Source organism: Xiphophorus couchianus, chromosome 12, assembly GCF_001444195.1.
Source record: "Xiphophorus couchianus chromosome 12, X_couchianus-1.0, whole genome shotgun sequence".
Classification (NCBI taxonomy): Eukaryota; Metazoa; Chordata; class Actinopteri; order Cyprinodontiformes; family Poeciliidae; genus Xiphophorus; species Xiphophorus couchianus.
This window is the reverse complement of record NC_040239.1, coordinates 21,162,481-21,178,061: the sequence shown is the minus strand read 5'-3', so window position 1 is coordinate 21,178,061 and position 15,581 is coordinate 21,162,481. Positions and strand designations below refer to the sequence as shown.

General features: G+C 37.2%; 1 long non-coding RNA gene across 1 annotated transcript; it reads right to left on the bottom strand.

The window, feature by feature from the left end:
* Positions 1 to 7,735: 7,735 nt before the first annotated feature.
* Positions 7,736 to 15,454, bottom strand: LOC114155230 (uncharacterized). The gene is made up of 2 exons (XR_003597704.1): positions 15,328 to 15,454; positions 7,736 to 9,403 (listed from the first exon to the last, which is right to left on the bottom strand). It is a non-coding gene; the product is annotated as an uncharacterized LOC114155230 (long non-coding RNA).
* Positions 15,455 to 15,581: the final 127 nt, after the last annotated feature.

Here is a 15,581-nt window from a genome sequence, read left to right as displayed (position 1 = left end):
GACAACACTTTTAAGTTGCCAAAAGCAAAACCTAGATGAACTGAAGCAGGTACTTTGTCGCCTTTCATTGCACGAATACTGAAACTTGTCAAATTTCACTTTGTATTTTTATTTTTACTAAGGTTTTGCATATAAACTGACTTTATGTTGAATTTCCAATTTTCCTTCTCTAATTTGTGAAGTTGCAACCACAAGCTATAATGTAGCAAACACACAGCGCATTACAGTTTAAATTGTAGGCTGTAGGTTTATCCGGCCCCGGTTACATTGTCACTCCTGGATAAAATCCAGTGCAACCAATTGCCTAATAAATAGAGTCCACCTGAGTGTAATTTAATCGCAGTATAAATGAGTTATCATTAATCAACAAAACACATTGGGAAAACAATGGAGAACAATAAACAGGTCAGTGATAAAGTTGTAAAGAAGTTCAAAGCAGGGTTAGATTATGAAACGATAGCCCAAACGTTCACAGATTACTGTTTAAATTGTCACCCAAAAGGTCAGGCAAGGAAAGCAATAATCCTCTTTGCTAATCACACACTAGTTTGTTTGGGCATATATTTTTTTACATTGATATTTGCAGTTTTAACATAGCAGTGCAAAAGGGTTCAAGAGGTACGATTTCATTAGCAAGACGCCTTAATTGTCATATATTACAACAAAAGTAAACACTGCTAATTTCATATTTTATTTTTTGCCACCATTATTTACCACCTCTGCTGTATAATTCAAATAGACAATCTGAATACTTCACCTGTGAAATGTGTTGGATCTAACAAAAAACGTATCCTAAGCCGCTTTCGCTCTGGGTCAATTTTCACACTGACTCTTCTGATTTCATATCTTCCCAACCCAGAAACGCCAGCAGATAGCAGCAACAGCATGCTCCACAGCACAAGGATCCTGGCGCTGCTGCAGTCAACGCCTGCAGTCTCAAGTTGAACCAGCAGATGACAGTATTACCCTTTGGAAGACAGGGTTGGCAGGTGGCGTACAAGTTGAATTTCAAATAAATGTACGGCAGGGTCGAGCAGGTCTCTACATTTCAGCCTGCTAAATCCAATCAACCTGAAGCCTAAGTTCTAGCAACACCCCGTTGCATTAGATCTGACTAGCTTATATGCTTTTATGTCAAGTTTTGTATGTTTGACAAATGTGAAACTCAGGCAAATCATGTGGAATTTAGTGAAATAATGGAAATGTGAATTTGCAAACCAAAAAGGGTGTATTTTTCGCATTCTCCTGCTCGTCTGTCACATTCACACACTCATCATGTCCCCATGATTTCACCATGTTTTGCATGGCGATGCTTTTCCTATCACCCCTTTACTCAAGCTTATTAAATGCTATAATTAGACCTCTGCAGACAAAATGGTCATTCATAGTAAATTACAGTTATTTCAATGTTAAAACAGAATTGCTGTCAAAACACATTTATTGGATGGGTGCTTGGGTTTGTGCCATTGTGGATTTTTTTTTTTTTCATTAGAAGAGATTAGAGCATTCCGATTCAATTTTCACACACTTAAGAAAGAAACGTAGATACCCACATGAGAAATGCAAATGTATTCATGCTTCCTGAATCGTTCCACATATTTTGACCTTGCTATAGCTTTCGATGTATTTCACTGGGTTTTTGAGCCATATAACAACACATGGAATTCAGGATTTTCGCAATTTTTGGGAAACATAATGTGTAAAGCGAAGGGGTGTACACCTGTGTGTAATTTATTTTCAGTATCAATCACGAAGGCCTCAGAGGTTCGTTAGAGAACATCAGAAAACAAATAGCATCATGAAGACAAAGGAAGTTATGGAGTTTAAAGCGGAGTTAGATTATAAAATAGTACTCCAGGCTTTGGATATATCACAGATCACTGTTCAATCTGTGACCCATAAATGGAAAGAGATTGACAAAACTGAAAACTTATAACATAGACATTCACATAAACAGGTCAGGCAAAACAAGCACTGATCAAAAAACAGCAATTATTAGTCCAAACCAGGTCATCATGAAACTCTGGCAAAAGGAAAACCATAAATTCTGTTTGGAGTCTCCTACATCCTATGTAATGGAGCCATCGGACATGTGAATAAAGGTGCTGTGTTCACACAAGACATACACTGAACCTCATGACATATGCATACAGGCAGGAAACATGAACAGCACTAAATGCAGAACAATCCTGAAAGAAAATTTGACAGAGACCTCAAAATACTTTCATTAGCCTGGACTGGAGGCCCACGTTCCAGCAGGCGAAACACCTTAAACATACAGTCTAAGCAACATTGAAATAGTTTACAGTTTCAGTCTTTGTTTAAGAATGTTCCAGAGTTCAAACTTATATCCAAGTGAGAAACTGTGGCAAGACTTTGCAGTTCAAAAATCAATGAAATATTAATCACTTGTTGCGCAAAACTGCAGAAACACCTTGAAAGACTTTCTGCTCTGATGCACCAAAAGATGGTTCTGCCAAGTTTTGACTCAAAGAGGCTAAATATAAAGTTACATCATATTTTTTTTCAGAGTTTTATTTGTAAAGTTGTTTACACCATATTTGATTTTCTTTCCAGCTAGTAAAAAGCCACTGCTTTGTTATGGTTGATAATTAAATCCAAATAACACACACAAAAATTTGTGTTTCTAACACAACAAAACATTTAAAAGTTCAATGAGTATGAATAGCTTTTCAAGGTAGTCTATTCAAGCCAAACGCACCTGAGATGTGTTATTAGGAGACACTAAATAACAATTGTATATTAATCGTATGTTACATAAGACATAAAAAATAAAGCAAACAATCAGTTCCATTTTTGGGGCTCAGAAAACAAATGTTAACATCTGATCCTCTGATGGTTGCATTAAAACTAATATACACGCACAAACACACCGCTACAGTCACACAGTGGCAGAGACTAACAGTGCTGATGACTGATGTTGAGCCTGATGTGCATTATGCAACCAGCAGCAGTGAGGATTGAGTTTCAGATTACCGTCTCCTCGTACATCTATTAGTAATCTCTTTGTAATGTCCCTTTCATTATATAACACCGTGCTGAACGTAGCGAGATGCTTCCATATCAAATACCACAGCGATACAGGGAGAATTTGCAGCTCACAACTGAATGCAATTCAGTTCATTAATCTAACAACAGTTCCCAACAACGATCAGAGCACGTATGACGGATTCCAAAAGGCATATCTTATTTCTTACAATTGATCACCGAACGTCTAGATGGATGGATCTATGGAAAGGTAGCAGTTAGGAGGCCAGATACCATAGTGGTTTACATGCTCAAAATAACTGTTTTCATTGTTTAGAGAAGATTTGATTTGAATATGCTGTAGCTTATACACTGCATGCGTTGACCTTCACATCTCCCTTACAGAGATAACATCTCTGAATCGGCGGTGGCCGGTTTCCATGAATCTGGCTCTGCTGGACGGTAGCTGGGAACAGAGAAACAGAGATAGGCTGCCAAAGAGACGAAGATCAAGAGAGTGACTGTCAAGAAGATAAATAAAAGACAAGCAGACAGTCAGCTGTGCAGCTGCCTTTCTGATGAGCAGTTTCCAATCAACAACCCAGGAAAAGCTCACACCATCTGTTTCACCCAGTCTGAGCTATAAACCCTGTTTTATCACACACGTAAAACAGTGTGATAATACATTATAGTATCACATTCTTTGTTTTCTCAAACGCAGGCTCGCCGGATGCACAGCTAATGCAATCTAATTGCTGTGAACAAACATGACGCAGGTCTTTATTTTAAATCAGTACCGTTGCCATGGGTGTGACATCTGCAATGTTTTTATCACAACTGTGGAAATTAGTTATTTTTATGTTAAAGATATACATATACATATAGGTGGTTTCTGCACATTCATTAGTTTTAGTCTTACCGTGGGTGAGGATACATATAAAGATGCAGATCAGAACATTTTGTTGTAACAACACTTTGTTAGCATATCTCGATGCGTACAATCAGAAGGAATCATGCACCCAAAATCCAAAATGTTTGGATTTTTAAAATATATATTTAATATATATTACTTTGAGCTGCACGCAGTAAGGCTCTGAAGCCAGCCAAAGGTCTTACATGAGTTATTTTAATAGTAAAATAAACTCGATGAACCCAGGATTATGCTTTTTTCTTCCTCCTCCTCTTCCGCTTATTGCTAAATATAGTGCCAGGGTTCTTTGTGACATTGTGACAAAAACATGTTGCATTGGAACTGTAACACAAAAAACTCACAACTCCGCTTGGCTAACCAGCAACCTGCATGTGCAAATTGGAGGTGTGTGTAATTCTCACCATCTGGAAGGCCTACCAGAAAAAATCCAGCATGTGCTGGATGGCAGAGAGTTTTTACCCCCACATTCTCCTTCTCACATTTATCCCAGAGAACCTCTGGTCATTTTTAATCTCCTGATAAAACCTAGGAGAAATCTAAAGTAAATGATAAAGATTAGCTTTGATTTGCATATTTCAGAAGAGCAAGCTGACATATAACAAATCACATTTCAAAATGCCACAGGTGTCAAAAAACATAAGGTGAAAAATTTTAAAATGCATTTTATCCGATTTTTCAACATGTAGCTCCACCTTGTGGAACGTAAGAATATAACTTGTGATTGGATGGATCGTCCATATTTTGTGGAAAAATTGTGTAAGAGGATAAAGATGAGAGATATTATGAATACATCCACAGACAACCCATGACTTACATCTTTAACAAGGGGAAACAAAGCACAAGGATTCTTCACACATCACACACACAAGCCTTGTGTGAGAACATTTTTTTTCCCCCATTTTTCTCTTTTCTCCTTATATTAAATGCATTTATTATCAGGATATACACATTTTATTCAATGAACTGAAGGTCATGAGGCCTGCTTGCCTAATTAAAAATACCTTTAGAAAACAACAACTTTTAAGCAGGTTTGAAATACACTTTTTTTATTAAGCCCAAATTTCTGCAATAATATTTTTTATTGATTTGATGTCTTATTCTGGTCATAAATGTTGCACTTTCATTAACCATAAGTAATTAAAAATGCTCAGATTTAAAGGTTTGAGAACACTAGTTTCTATTTAATTATATGAAATGCCTTTTATATAGTGAATTGAATTTCTGAAATAAATTAACTTTGATTAAATATGCCACTTTCTTCTGGATTTTCTGTCTCAATTGAGTCAAACTAGAAGAAGATTAAAATAGTAATATAACAAAAAATAAATAAATAACGAGAAGTCCCAACCCAACCTGTTTTACACAAGATTGTACTCCACTCAGTGCACTTTGTACATTTATTCTGCTTTTTAAAAACTGTATAGTACTGACATTAACAGTAAGAAAATATGTTGCACCAGTTATACACTGAAATTACCAAGAACAAATGTGCTCTTGTTGTGTGAACCTTCCAAGATATACTCAGATGCCCAGTTGGCAGATTTCCCTTCACTCTGACGTAGGCCTATTCTTATTAAAAATAAGTTTTTCCTTACATTGTTGCTGCTTTGTGAGCTGTGTCTTGGAAAATAAAACTTTGGTTTATTTACTGGAAAGAATGAACTGTAACGGAGGTTTCAGAGGAGATGTTTTTCTCCTTTCCACCGAAACTCCTTTGAATCGAGTTTGATTTAGTGACAGAGGTACAAATTAAGCAGAGATGGGAGAAACCGAGAGAAACTCCCTACAGGAGAGAGCTGGGTGGAAGGCACCGAGTACGTTACTGAAAAGATTTAAAAGGAGAATTGTATGTGTTAAGTTTCACTTTTCCTTCTCTCACACACTGATCTCTGAGACTTACACAGATTTTCTAAATAAAATATCTAAAGACAAATGCGTCTTTCTCTGATTGATTCAGTGTATCGCCCTTTATCAAAACGCAAAAGAATTTCCCTAAACAGCTGCAACATAAATAATTCAACGTGATCCACTGTTCACTGTCGCCACATGCATTTTTAGATGGAAGGAATCCCACAAGTTTAGTAACTGGATGCAATCAACCAATTGGCTTAATAAATGTAATTTCACTGAATTATTTTGTAACTGGTTGAATTCTAACTGGAATATGTGCATATGTCTATATGATTAGACTTATTTGATTATAGCAATATCTCTGTATAAAAACTGGGTGTTTTTGTGTAAAACAGCAACATATTTAAAAATCTCTCTTGACTAAGCAAACCTAAAGCAGAAAAGCAAATGATGATATGAAATTCAAAGTGCCTACAACAATCAACTATTATTGCTGGACGCCCATGGGCACAGATATTTTCCAAATTTCCTGTTATTATATTGGAACACATACTGAATTAAATTATTGCACCATCTGTAGGATGATGCTAATTGTCAGTAAGAAGATATAAGCCGTTTATATTCGCAAAACCATTAGAACGACTCCGGGTTGTGGCTACAAGATAAGGATTGTGGACTTCTGCTTGATTAACGACAGGAAGTGGGTCACGGTTCCAAGCAGTGTGTTGAACATTGATTATCTCAGCGCAGGAGGCAGCATGAGGTCAGCTTTTATTTTAGTTCAGACTCTGTTGTTCATCCAAAGGGCAAAGACTTTAAAGGCAATAAATAGAACGGTGAATAAAGTGTCTGCCATTTCCAGAAGTTTTTTTTTGTCACATTTGAATCCTTTAGAACATAATTTTTTTTTTTATGTTGGACAAAGTTAATATAAGAAATTCAACTTTTTTTTAAGAAAATAAATCTAAATCAAACTGAGCCTATGTGAAAAAATATCCATCCCCTTGTGAAATTATGAATTAATTGTGATTAACTATACTAATCTCTTCAGAGATTACAGTGGAGAATCCTACCAGGACAAGCTGCTCTCCCTAAATGAGTCCATGAGCACACACTTTTGAAATCTACAAGGTCACAAAATAATTCAGGACAAAATCTAGGTGGCTCATTTGAGCTCAGAGATCATTGTTCCAGAAAAAGAATCAGAACTGACAAAAATGTCATTCAAGGGAAACGTTCAGAGAACAAAGCTCTGGTCACCAGTTAGAGGACAAAAGTCCACATGAAAAACATCTTAATCTCTGTAACTTTGGGGAAGATATTCTAGGGATTTTCAGACTGCTGTAATTGACGGAGCCATGCATTCAAGAAAACAACAAAAAAAGAAATACAATATCAGACCATCAGTTGATGAATGTATGCGTAGTCACGCCTGTGTTATGTTGCAAGACAAAGTTCCAACACACATCTGCGTAATACCTAAAAAATACACAAAAATTAAAGTTCACAGAGGCTTTGTCAAATGTCTACATTAAGTCCAATGAAATCCACCGGATTAAATTCTGAAATTTGCTCCAGGCCGTGCAGATCTTTTAATGTGGCTGAAATTTGTAAAGTTGTGCAAAGAAGACGTTTAGTCAAAACAAACATGGCTTGATGGCTGATCCCAGATAATGCAACCACACTGTTATTTTAGTTTGTTGCCTAATAAATGAAATCATCAACAGTGCATTTTGAATTTTTATTAATCTGATATTTAATCTGATATTTTATTAATCTGATAAATTTGCTTGATGACCTGACATATCAGAGTGTCAGTAAGGGGGGCAACAACTTTCTATAACACTGAAAAATTAAATTGTGACACCACATGTGGACGGTGTCAGTAACTAAAACATGTAAAAATACTTTACAATTAATAAAGATAAATACAAATAGACATGTAAAAACCCCCAAAAGACTCTATTCTTTAATTTTACGTTTATTCATTCACGTAAAACTAAAAATAAAAAAACATATATACAGTATTGCAAGCTGACAACTAGTATGGCTTTGAACGTTTTGATTCATCAGCAGATTAACAAAGTAATTAATGTTCTTGGAAAAGATCAGATGCTTTCATACAAAAAAAGATGAGCAGTGAGTTCCAAATGTTACCAAAATTGTTTCAGTATTGTTAATAATTTGAGCAAATCTTGCTACTAATCGTCCCATGTAAGTTTGACGTTTATTTCTCCATCCATGAAAGTTTATGTGAGGTTACAATTCGCATATCTTGACTGAGCCCTTTGATGTTTCAAAACAACACCTGTTTCACAAGATAAACAAATTCTCTACTGTAAATGCTGGATGTTTTTCAGGAGGCTTGTTACAACAGAAATGATATTTTCGTGTAAAAGTGATTTTTTTTTTTTTCCAGTCAACACTGATGATGCCTGTCTGTAAGACTATTTCTCCGTCTTCATCGGAGCTGGGGTAGAAAAAAGAGGAAGGCACAGCAGAACAAAAGAAAAGGTGTTGTAAGTTACATTTCTGCAGAGGATTTTAATCCAGTGGGGGTTGGATCAGGGAGAGACTGTCAAACAGGGCCCTCGAGCTCCTTTTTCCGTCAACAAAACATCAAAGTGTCCTATTTCCAATTCTTCCCCTGAATTTTATCTCCTTTCCTCCAAAATATAAACCAAACTTTATCTCCATCTGTCGTGGATCAGAGGCGACTTGCAGCAACGTCTCTGTGCTCCCTGTCTTCTACTTTAAGCCGTGGGTCTCTACCTGTTGTGCATTTGCTGCTCTGTTGCTTCCATCATTAGCGGTGCAGCCAAAATAAACAGCAAAACTGACTGGGGAGTCACATTTTTAGCGTTCACTCTCAAAAAATTTCATTGCCTTTCAACCAGCCAGCCTTATCAACCCCAGCTCCTCTATTCCACTTCATTGCACTTTCGCTGTTTCGCCTCCACATCCTCGCCGCCGTCCTGCGTGACGAGATGAAAAAGACTGGCGTAGAGGAGGAGGAGATGGCGATCTGCTTGTGTGGAGCGAGCCAAACTGACTGACAGATGGACAGTCCCAGCGACGCACAGCAGAGATAAGAGGATTTGAGTCTTGCTTGTTGTTGTTGCTTTTGGTCTTGCCTCAAATCTTAACTCAGTTAGCTTACTCTGAGCTCCCCCGAATGGCACAGACGAGATGGGGATGATGGTGGTGCATTGTACACGGTTTTGTGGCACAAATGGAGAGAGAGGAAACAGAAAAGCTTGGGAAGACTTCTCCACCTCTACCATCCTAGCTTGACGTTTGTCCTTGTATCAAGTTCATATTTTCAGGGCCTCGGTCAGGCTGCAGTCAGCATGTACTTCTCCTCTGCCCTTGTCTGATCCAGTCTGACAGCAAAAACTGGCATTTTGTCTTGATGTGAAGGCACCTTGCAGGCTTTGTAGAGGACCACGAAGAGGATGAGGATGAGCAGGCCCACTACGGAGTTACAAACAATGGCCACGATAGCCCAAAGAGACAGACCCATACTCAGCTCATGCTCCATGCTCAGTCCGGGCAGCGGTCACATCAGGCTTCAGGACCCTCTCAAGTGTCCAACCATTATGTAGTAACGCTCATCTTCCTTGGAAGTAATGTCTAAAGTGGAAAAAAAGAGAAGAAATTCTTATAAATAACCGTAAATTAAAATAAATAAATAAATAAATAAACTCAAACAGTACCATGCAGAAACACTCATACTTGGTTTTCTTTTTTTTAGATATTGCAACATTATAGCCACAAACTTCAAAATATAATACTGGGATTTTTTGTGACAGACAACCATAAAGTAAACCATAGTTTTTGTGTGCTTTCAGATTCAGAAAACCTGAATTGACGCTTTAAAGAATCACCTTTCACTGCAGTTTTTCTTGTTACCTGGGGTCTGTTGAATGTATCTATGTTAAGAAAGTCTAAAATTAGTAACTTTCCCAACTAAGAACCTCCAGCATTGGAAACTTTTCAAATAAGTAAAGGTAATATATCTACCAGACTGGTCAGGAAAGTTTATCAGAGCAAACAAGACCATGATAAGTTCAAAGAAACCAAATAAAGTGCTAACAATCTCCACCCCAGTTTCAAGTTCTTTGCAGTTTCTAACTGGTTGTCTTCCAGTATTGTCAGGCATCTATAGCTCTGGCTCTACCGAAGAAAAGCAGCATGATGTTGCTTTTATATTTCATTGTGTGAATAATGTGTTCAGGTAGATGTGCAGCATTGCAATACTGCAGCAGTCGTCTCTGTTCAGGAGTGATTTCAAAGTTATTCTTCCCTTTATGGGCTTTTCAAGTTGGCTAATAAAGCTTGATTTTGGTCTCATCTGACCAGAAAACATTTTTTCACATGATTACTAAGCGTGCTTAGTAATCATCTCACTAGGCGAACTGCGAAAGGGATTTCTTATGGGGGCTTTTTATATTAGCTGTCTTCTAGCCACTACACCAGTTTTGTGAAGTGAATAATAAATAGTTGTGGACACTCCAACTGTGCATCTCTGCAGTCTCTCCTGTTGTTACCTTGGTCCTCTTGACTAATTCACTCCTTTCGTGGGTTTATGTGGAAGATCATGTGTTAGTAGATCTGAAACGTGCTATTTTCCAATGATAGATTTAACATTGAAATTTCTATTAGTAAAATGATTGAAAAGCATGAATTAATTTATTATCTTATACTGGTCGATCTGAAAACTCAAAGAAAACACGTTAAACTTTATGGTTGGCAAGCAGCGGAAAAGTTGAAGAAGTGTGAAGACTTTTAAAGGCACTGGGTGAAAGTGACACATTTGGCAACAGTAAACCTGACTGTCACGTGAATGCGCTAAGTCCTCGGGTAAAGATTACTTTCCCTTTAATGGGTTAGTCATGAAGTGCAGGGGCTTTATTCTTAACAGGTACTTTTATATGGAGCAACCTACATTTTGTTTCACGGCTGTAGAAGTAGGTTATATTACCAAGGCTTATTTTTAGAGGGAAAGGTAGTCTTTCAGTGTCAAATACAAACCCCTAAAGAAACTTATAAAATGTAACATAATATATGGATGTATATGAGTCTTTCAGTTTTATATGAGAGTAAGGAAGTTATTAAACCAATGAAGAAGTTTTTCTTCATGAATTGTTCTGAATGACAATTTTCAGACAAAAACACATCAAAATGCATTTGTTTTGTGGCTGATATTAAATCGGCAAGTGAGTTGTAATGGTGAGAAAAAACAATGCAATGACCGAGAAAAAAGGATGGTTGTCAACCAGATTAAAAGTGTGAATATTTCCCTACTTAAGAGTTCAACAGATAAAAAAAAAATCCTGCTCATCTCCTCAGTTCTCAGCCTTTTCTCTCTGCTCTCCTAATGCATTTCTAATGAGATCTCAGATTTCCTTTTTTCTCCCCAACTGGTGGCAATATTGCAACGGTCCAAGTCGTCTCCTGCTGTTGAGGAGTCATTTCAAAGTTATCCTTCCCTTTATAGGCATTTTATGACCAGGCCAAATAAAGATGGATCACTAAGCTGTAGAAGGTGGCAGTGATGCATTTGATCTGCTTGCCAGTTCCCAAACTTGCTCTGTGTTTGGAGCAGATGGGTCCCCTCTCAGGATGCTGGTGCTATTGTGGAGGGGAAATTGCCCTCATAATCACTAAGTGACATTACTGTCAGTAAAACTGCCCTCACACTTTTGCAACCTGCTTTTAGAAACATAATGTAGCCCTTTGGACAGAATTGAGAAAACATTAAATATGGAGGAGTTAGCCGTGTTAATTAGAGGAATGTGACTGATATTAGACATTAGACAGAGGAAGGTGAAGAGGAACAGTGTTCATGTTCACGTTCAGGTGAGAGAAATCAAATGAGTCTGAGAAATACAGTATGTTAGAACAGAGGGCTGTTTGCACACTCATTTTAATTTCAAGCAGTCACTGGGCCATGACAAGGCGAGTCCCAGAGTTATTTGTGATCTCAAATTATAGCACCATTGCCAGATGCACACTTCCCAAAGTGATCGTGGCTCATGTTTGAATCATTGAAAGGCTCATTAACTTTCACTTGCAAGAAAAATATCGCTTTATTATGAAGCATTGCAAAAGTATTTACACCCCGTGAACTTTCTAACATTTTGTTACGTTACAAACGTCAATACTAATATACATTGTATACTGACACAAATTAGTGCAGTGTGATACAATAGGTGGAGTGCGTCTTTATTTAACCACCTTTACTCTGATACCCCTGAATCAAATCTAGTTCAACCTGTTGCCCTCAGACTTCACTTAGTAAACAAAAGGTAGACATACTGATTTCCACTTTTATTTTTAGAAATAAACATTTTATGGCATGTGTTTGTATTCAGACTTCTTTTCTCTCATGCTTAGTAAAAAGAGCCTACATGTGTAAAATTGAGTCTCGATATGAATCTAGCCGTGCAATAAAAATCTGAGAGGTTTGTCAGAAAATATTATTGAGCAAACACACTAAAACTGACAGGACAATTTTAATCTAAGCAGCCAAGAGCCTAATAGTCAGTTCATTGGAATATGAATGGTGCTAACATAGTACAATCCTGGAAGAAACCCTGTCAGTGCCTGCAAAGGACAGTGAGATAGACTGTGTAGGTTCATGTTCCAGCAGGACAAATATGCTAAAAAATACAGCCAAAGCAGCAGGAAGGTCTGGATCTAAGTTAATTGAGAATTGATGTAGACTAATGCTCTCCCTCCAACTGGACTGATCTTGAGTATTTTTCAAAGCAGAATGGAACAGAACATTTTCATTTGTTTGTCTTACATTTGTGATGTTTATGGAAAGTTCTGTGGAGTTCTTTGCACATTTGGAATGAGCAAATCTGTAAACATTAAAGGTCAACAATGGTTGCTGAAGCTTTCACTTCAACCATCTCCTCGTTCCTAAAATTTTGTGCCAATCTCTTAGTTAAATGGAAGAGACGTGGAAGTGTTTAAAACATTAACGGGGTTGATTTAAAGGCTCAAGGATCACAGGATTTAACTGAACCACCTCCAACACTTGTAAACACACTCCCTAAGGCCACAGTCAATACAAAGATAGAACCCAGTGTTATGCAATCACTGTGCTCTGCTGCAGCGACCGTCTGAAACTGGGAGTAGAAAACATTGTAATCCAACAAGAGTATGAGATTTAGCCTCAGTGTATGAATAGTGTCACTGTTTGATACAGAGCCCTGTTGTGTTCACATGCAACAAAAAAAAAAAATCAAATGTAAATGCAGCTTGTGTAATGCACCAATGTGCTTGTTTGCTGAACAATGCAGGTGGGCTCTGCATGCAAAGACAAACCATGTTCACAGTGACCACATGGAAAGCAGGTTAGTACTTGTGCATATCAATGCGTCACCTGCAGTGAACTACCTGACTTAGGGTTGATATGTGAAGATGATAATTAAGGTGATTGTTTCTGAAAGACAAAATTTAACACATTTTCAAAAGTGGGTTTAGTTTTTATATGATTGTTAAATAGCATCAGAGACGCTGACCAAAGACTTTGTTTAAGGGGATTTAACTTTTCACATGTGGGTGAAGAGCAGGAGGGTGACCTTGCATCACAGTTACTCTTTCAGAGAACAACTATTTAATAAAGCTGCTAAAGATGAACTCTGACAACTTTACTAAATATTGTAAAATATCATCATAATGTTTTAAGGGTCAAGCTTAGGTGACCTTGTGGATACATCTCCAGAATTAGAGGACTAATGTCTCAGCAAGACCTAGAGAAACTCATCCATGCGTTCATCTTCAGTCGCACTGATTATTGCAACAGCGTCTTCACAGGTCTGTCCAACAAATCAATCAAATAGCTGCAGCTGATCCAGAATGCTGCTGCTCGCGTTCTCACTAAAACCAGGAAGCTAGAGCACATAACACCAGTTTTAAAGTCCCTACACTGGCTCCCTGTAGCTCAAAGAATAGACTTTAAAATACTGTTGTTAGTTTATAAATCACTGAACGGTTTAGCACCACAATACATTAAAGATCTGCTGTTGTTGTATCAACCTTCCAGACTTCTCAGGTCTTCTGGTTCTGGTTCTGCTCTGCATCCACAGAACCAGAACCGAATGAGGAGAAGCAGCTTTCAGCATCTATGCACCTCAAATCTGGAACAAGCCTCCAGAAAACTGTAAAACAGCTGAAACACTGAGTGCCTTTAAATCTCGACTAAAAACCCACCTGTTTAGGATTATATTCGAAATGTAACCAATTACGGATTTAATGATGGAACTTGATTTAATGTCATGTTTTGATTGTTGATTCTATGTTGCATAACTTTGTGTTTTTGTGTTTGTTATGATGTAAAGCTCTTTGAAATGCCTTGCTGCTGAAATGTGTTATACAAATGAAATGTAATTGAATTTGATTGATTGATTCTCTTAGATCTGGAGGTTTAGTAACCAGTAGAAAGAACTGGCACCTTTTTGTAAAAACCATTTTTGGTCAAGCAGCTTTTCATGTCTGTTAATACGAGGAATTATTTACTGAGGACTTGAATCTGATTCCAGCCTGGGAGGTTTTTAGATCCTTAAAGAAGACCTAGCTTGTTGTCATTATTAGCAGCCAGCCCACGATGGCTTCATGGTGGTTCTTGTTTCATTGTGGTCTCTTTCAAGCTATGTTGTATTATTGTCTTTTAAACTGTTTATGTGGTTTAGAGGAGATTTGTGGACATGCACAGCAAATTAACTAATGCTATCAATGTTACAGAGTTTACTGCAATTCAAAGTATGCAGATTCCAGCTGACTTTTATTGAAACCGTAATAAAAAAAAATTAAATATAACTTGTACTTTTGCTTTATCTGGAAAACAACAGTCCCGTTGTTTATAGTTTGCAGTTCAAACTATAAACTGATTAAAAGAAAAAGAGCATTATCTCTTTGGCTCTGAAAAACCAGGGAATACATAAAAGCAATAAATCTTTTGTGGTAGCTGTTACAAGTCATATTTATATCACTTCTATATGTGGTATTTGGTTGACATACAGTTTTGATAGATGGCATTCTGAAAGTACCACAGTTCAATGGTGCATGAAATGTGTTATAAATGATCAAAAATAGGAAATAGATTTAAAATCAGTTAAATAAATATTTATCTAATTAGAATATTAAAGATTCAATAAAAAAAACATATTTAATGATTTCACTATTTTGCTAGTTATTTCTTGTTTGTGTGTGATAGTGATCTGTGGTGACATCTGATGTTGAGGCATAGCACACGTCACAAGAAGTATTTAATGTACTAATTAAACATAACAATAAAATATAATGACATTTTAATTTAATTGAATTTCACACAAAAAATTTTAATCATAAAGTCTTGACAAATATTTATGTATGTATGTTTGACTGGAACAAATAATTTCTTAATGACTTATTTTTAACTTCGTGACATTTTTGGCACTCCATATCGTCTATTTAGTGGGTTTCTTCAAATCGGTCACTGTGTGTTTGTCCCTCCAACAATGAGCGGCTGCATTCAGACTGAAAACAAACATTTCACAGCTCACCCGGTTGTCCTCTCTGATGTCTCTTCCCCACGGATTTGGCTGCTACACCTCCAGGCTCAGATCATAATCCCGAAGCAAACAGACAAGCAAAAAACCAACAAGCGCTGAACTTCTCCTTCTCCACAACGATGCAAAAACTTTTGGCTTAAAATAAGTTCCCGCGCTGACACGCAGCGCCCGTTTCGCAGGACTTCAGCAGATCAATGATGCCGGTCTCTCAATGTCCTAATCGGGTCAAATTGACGCGGTGTCCT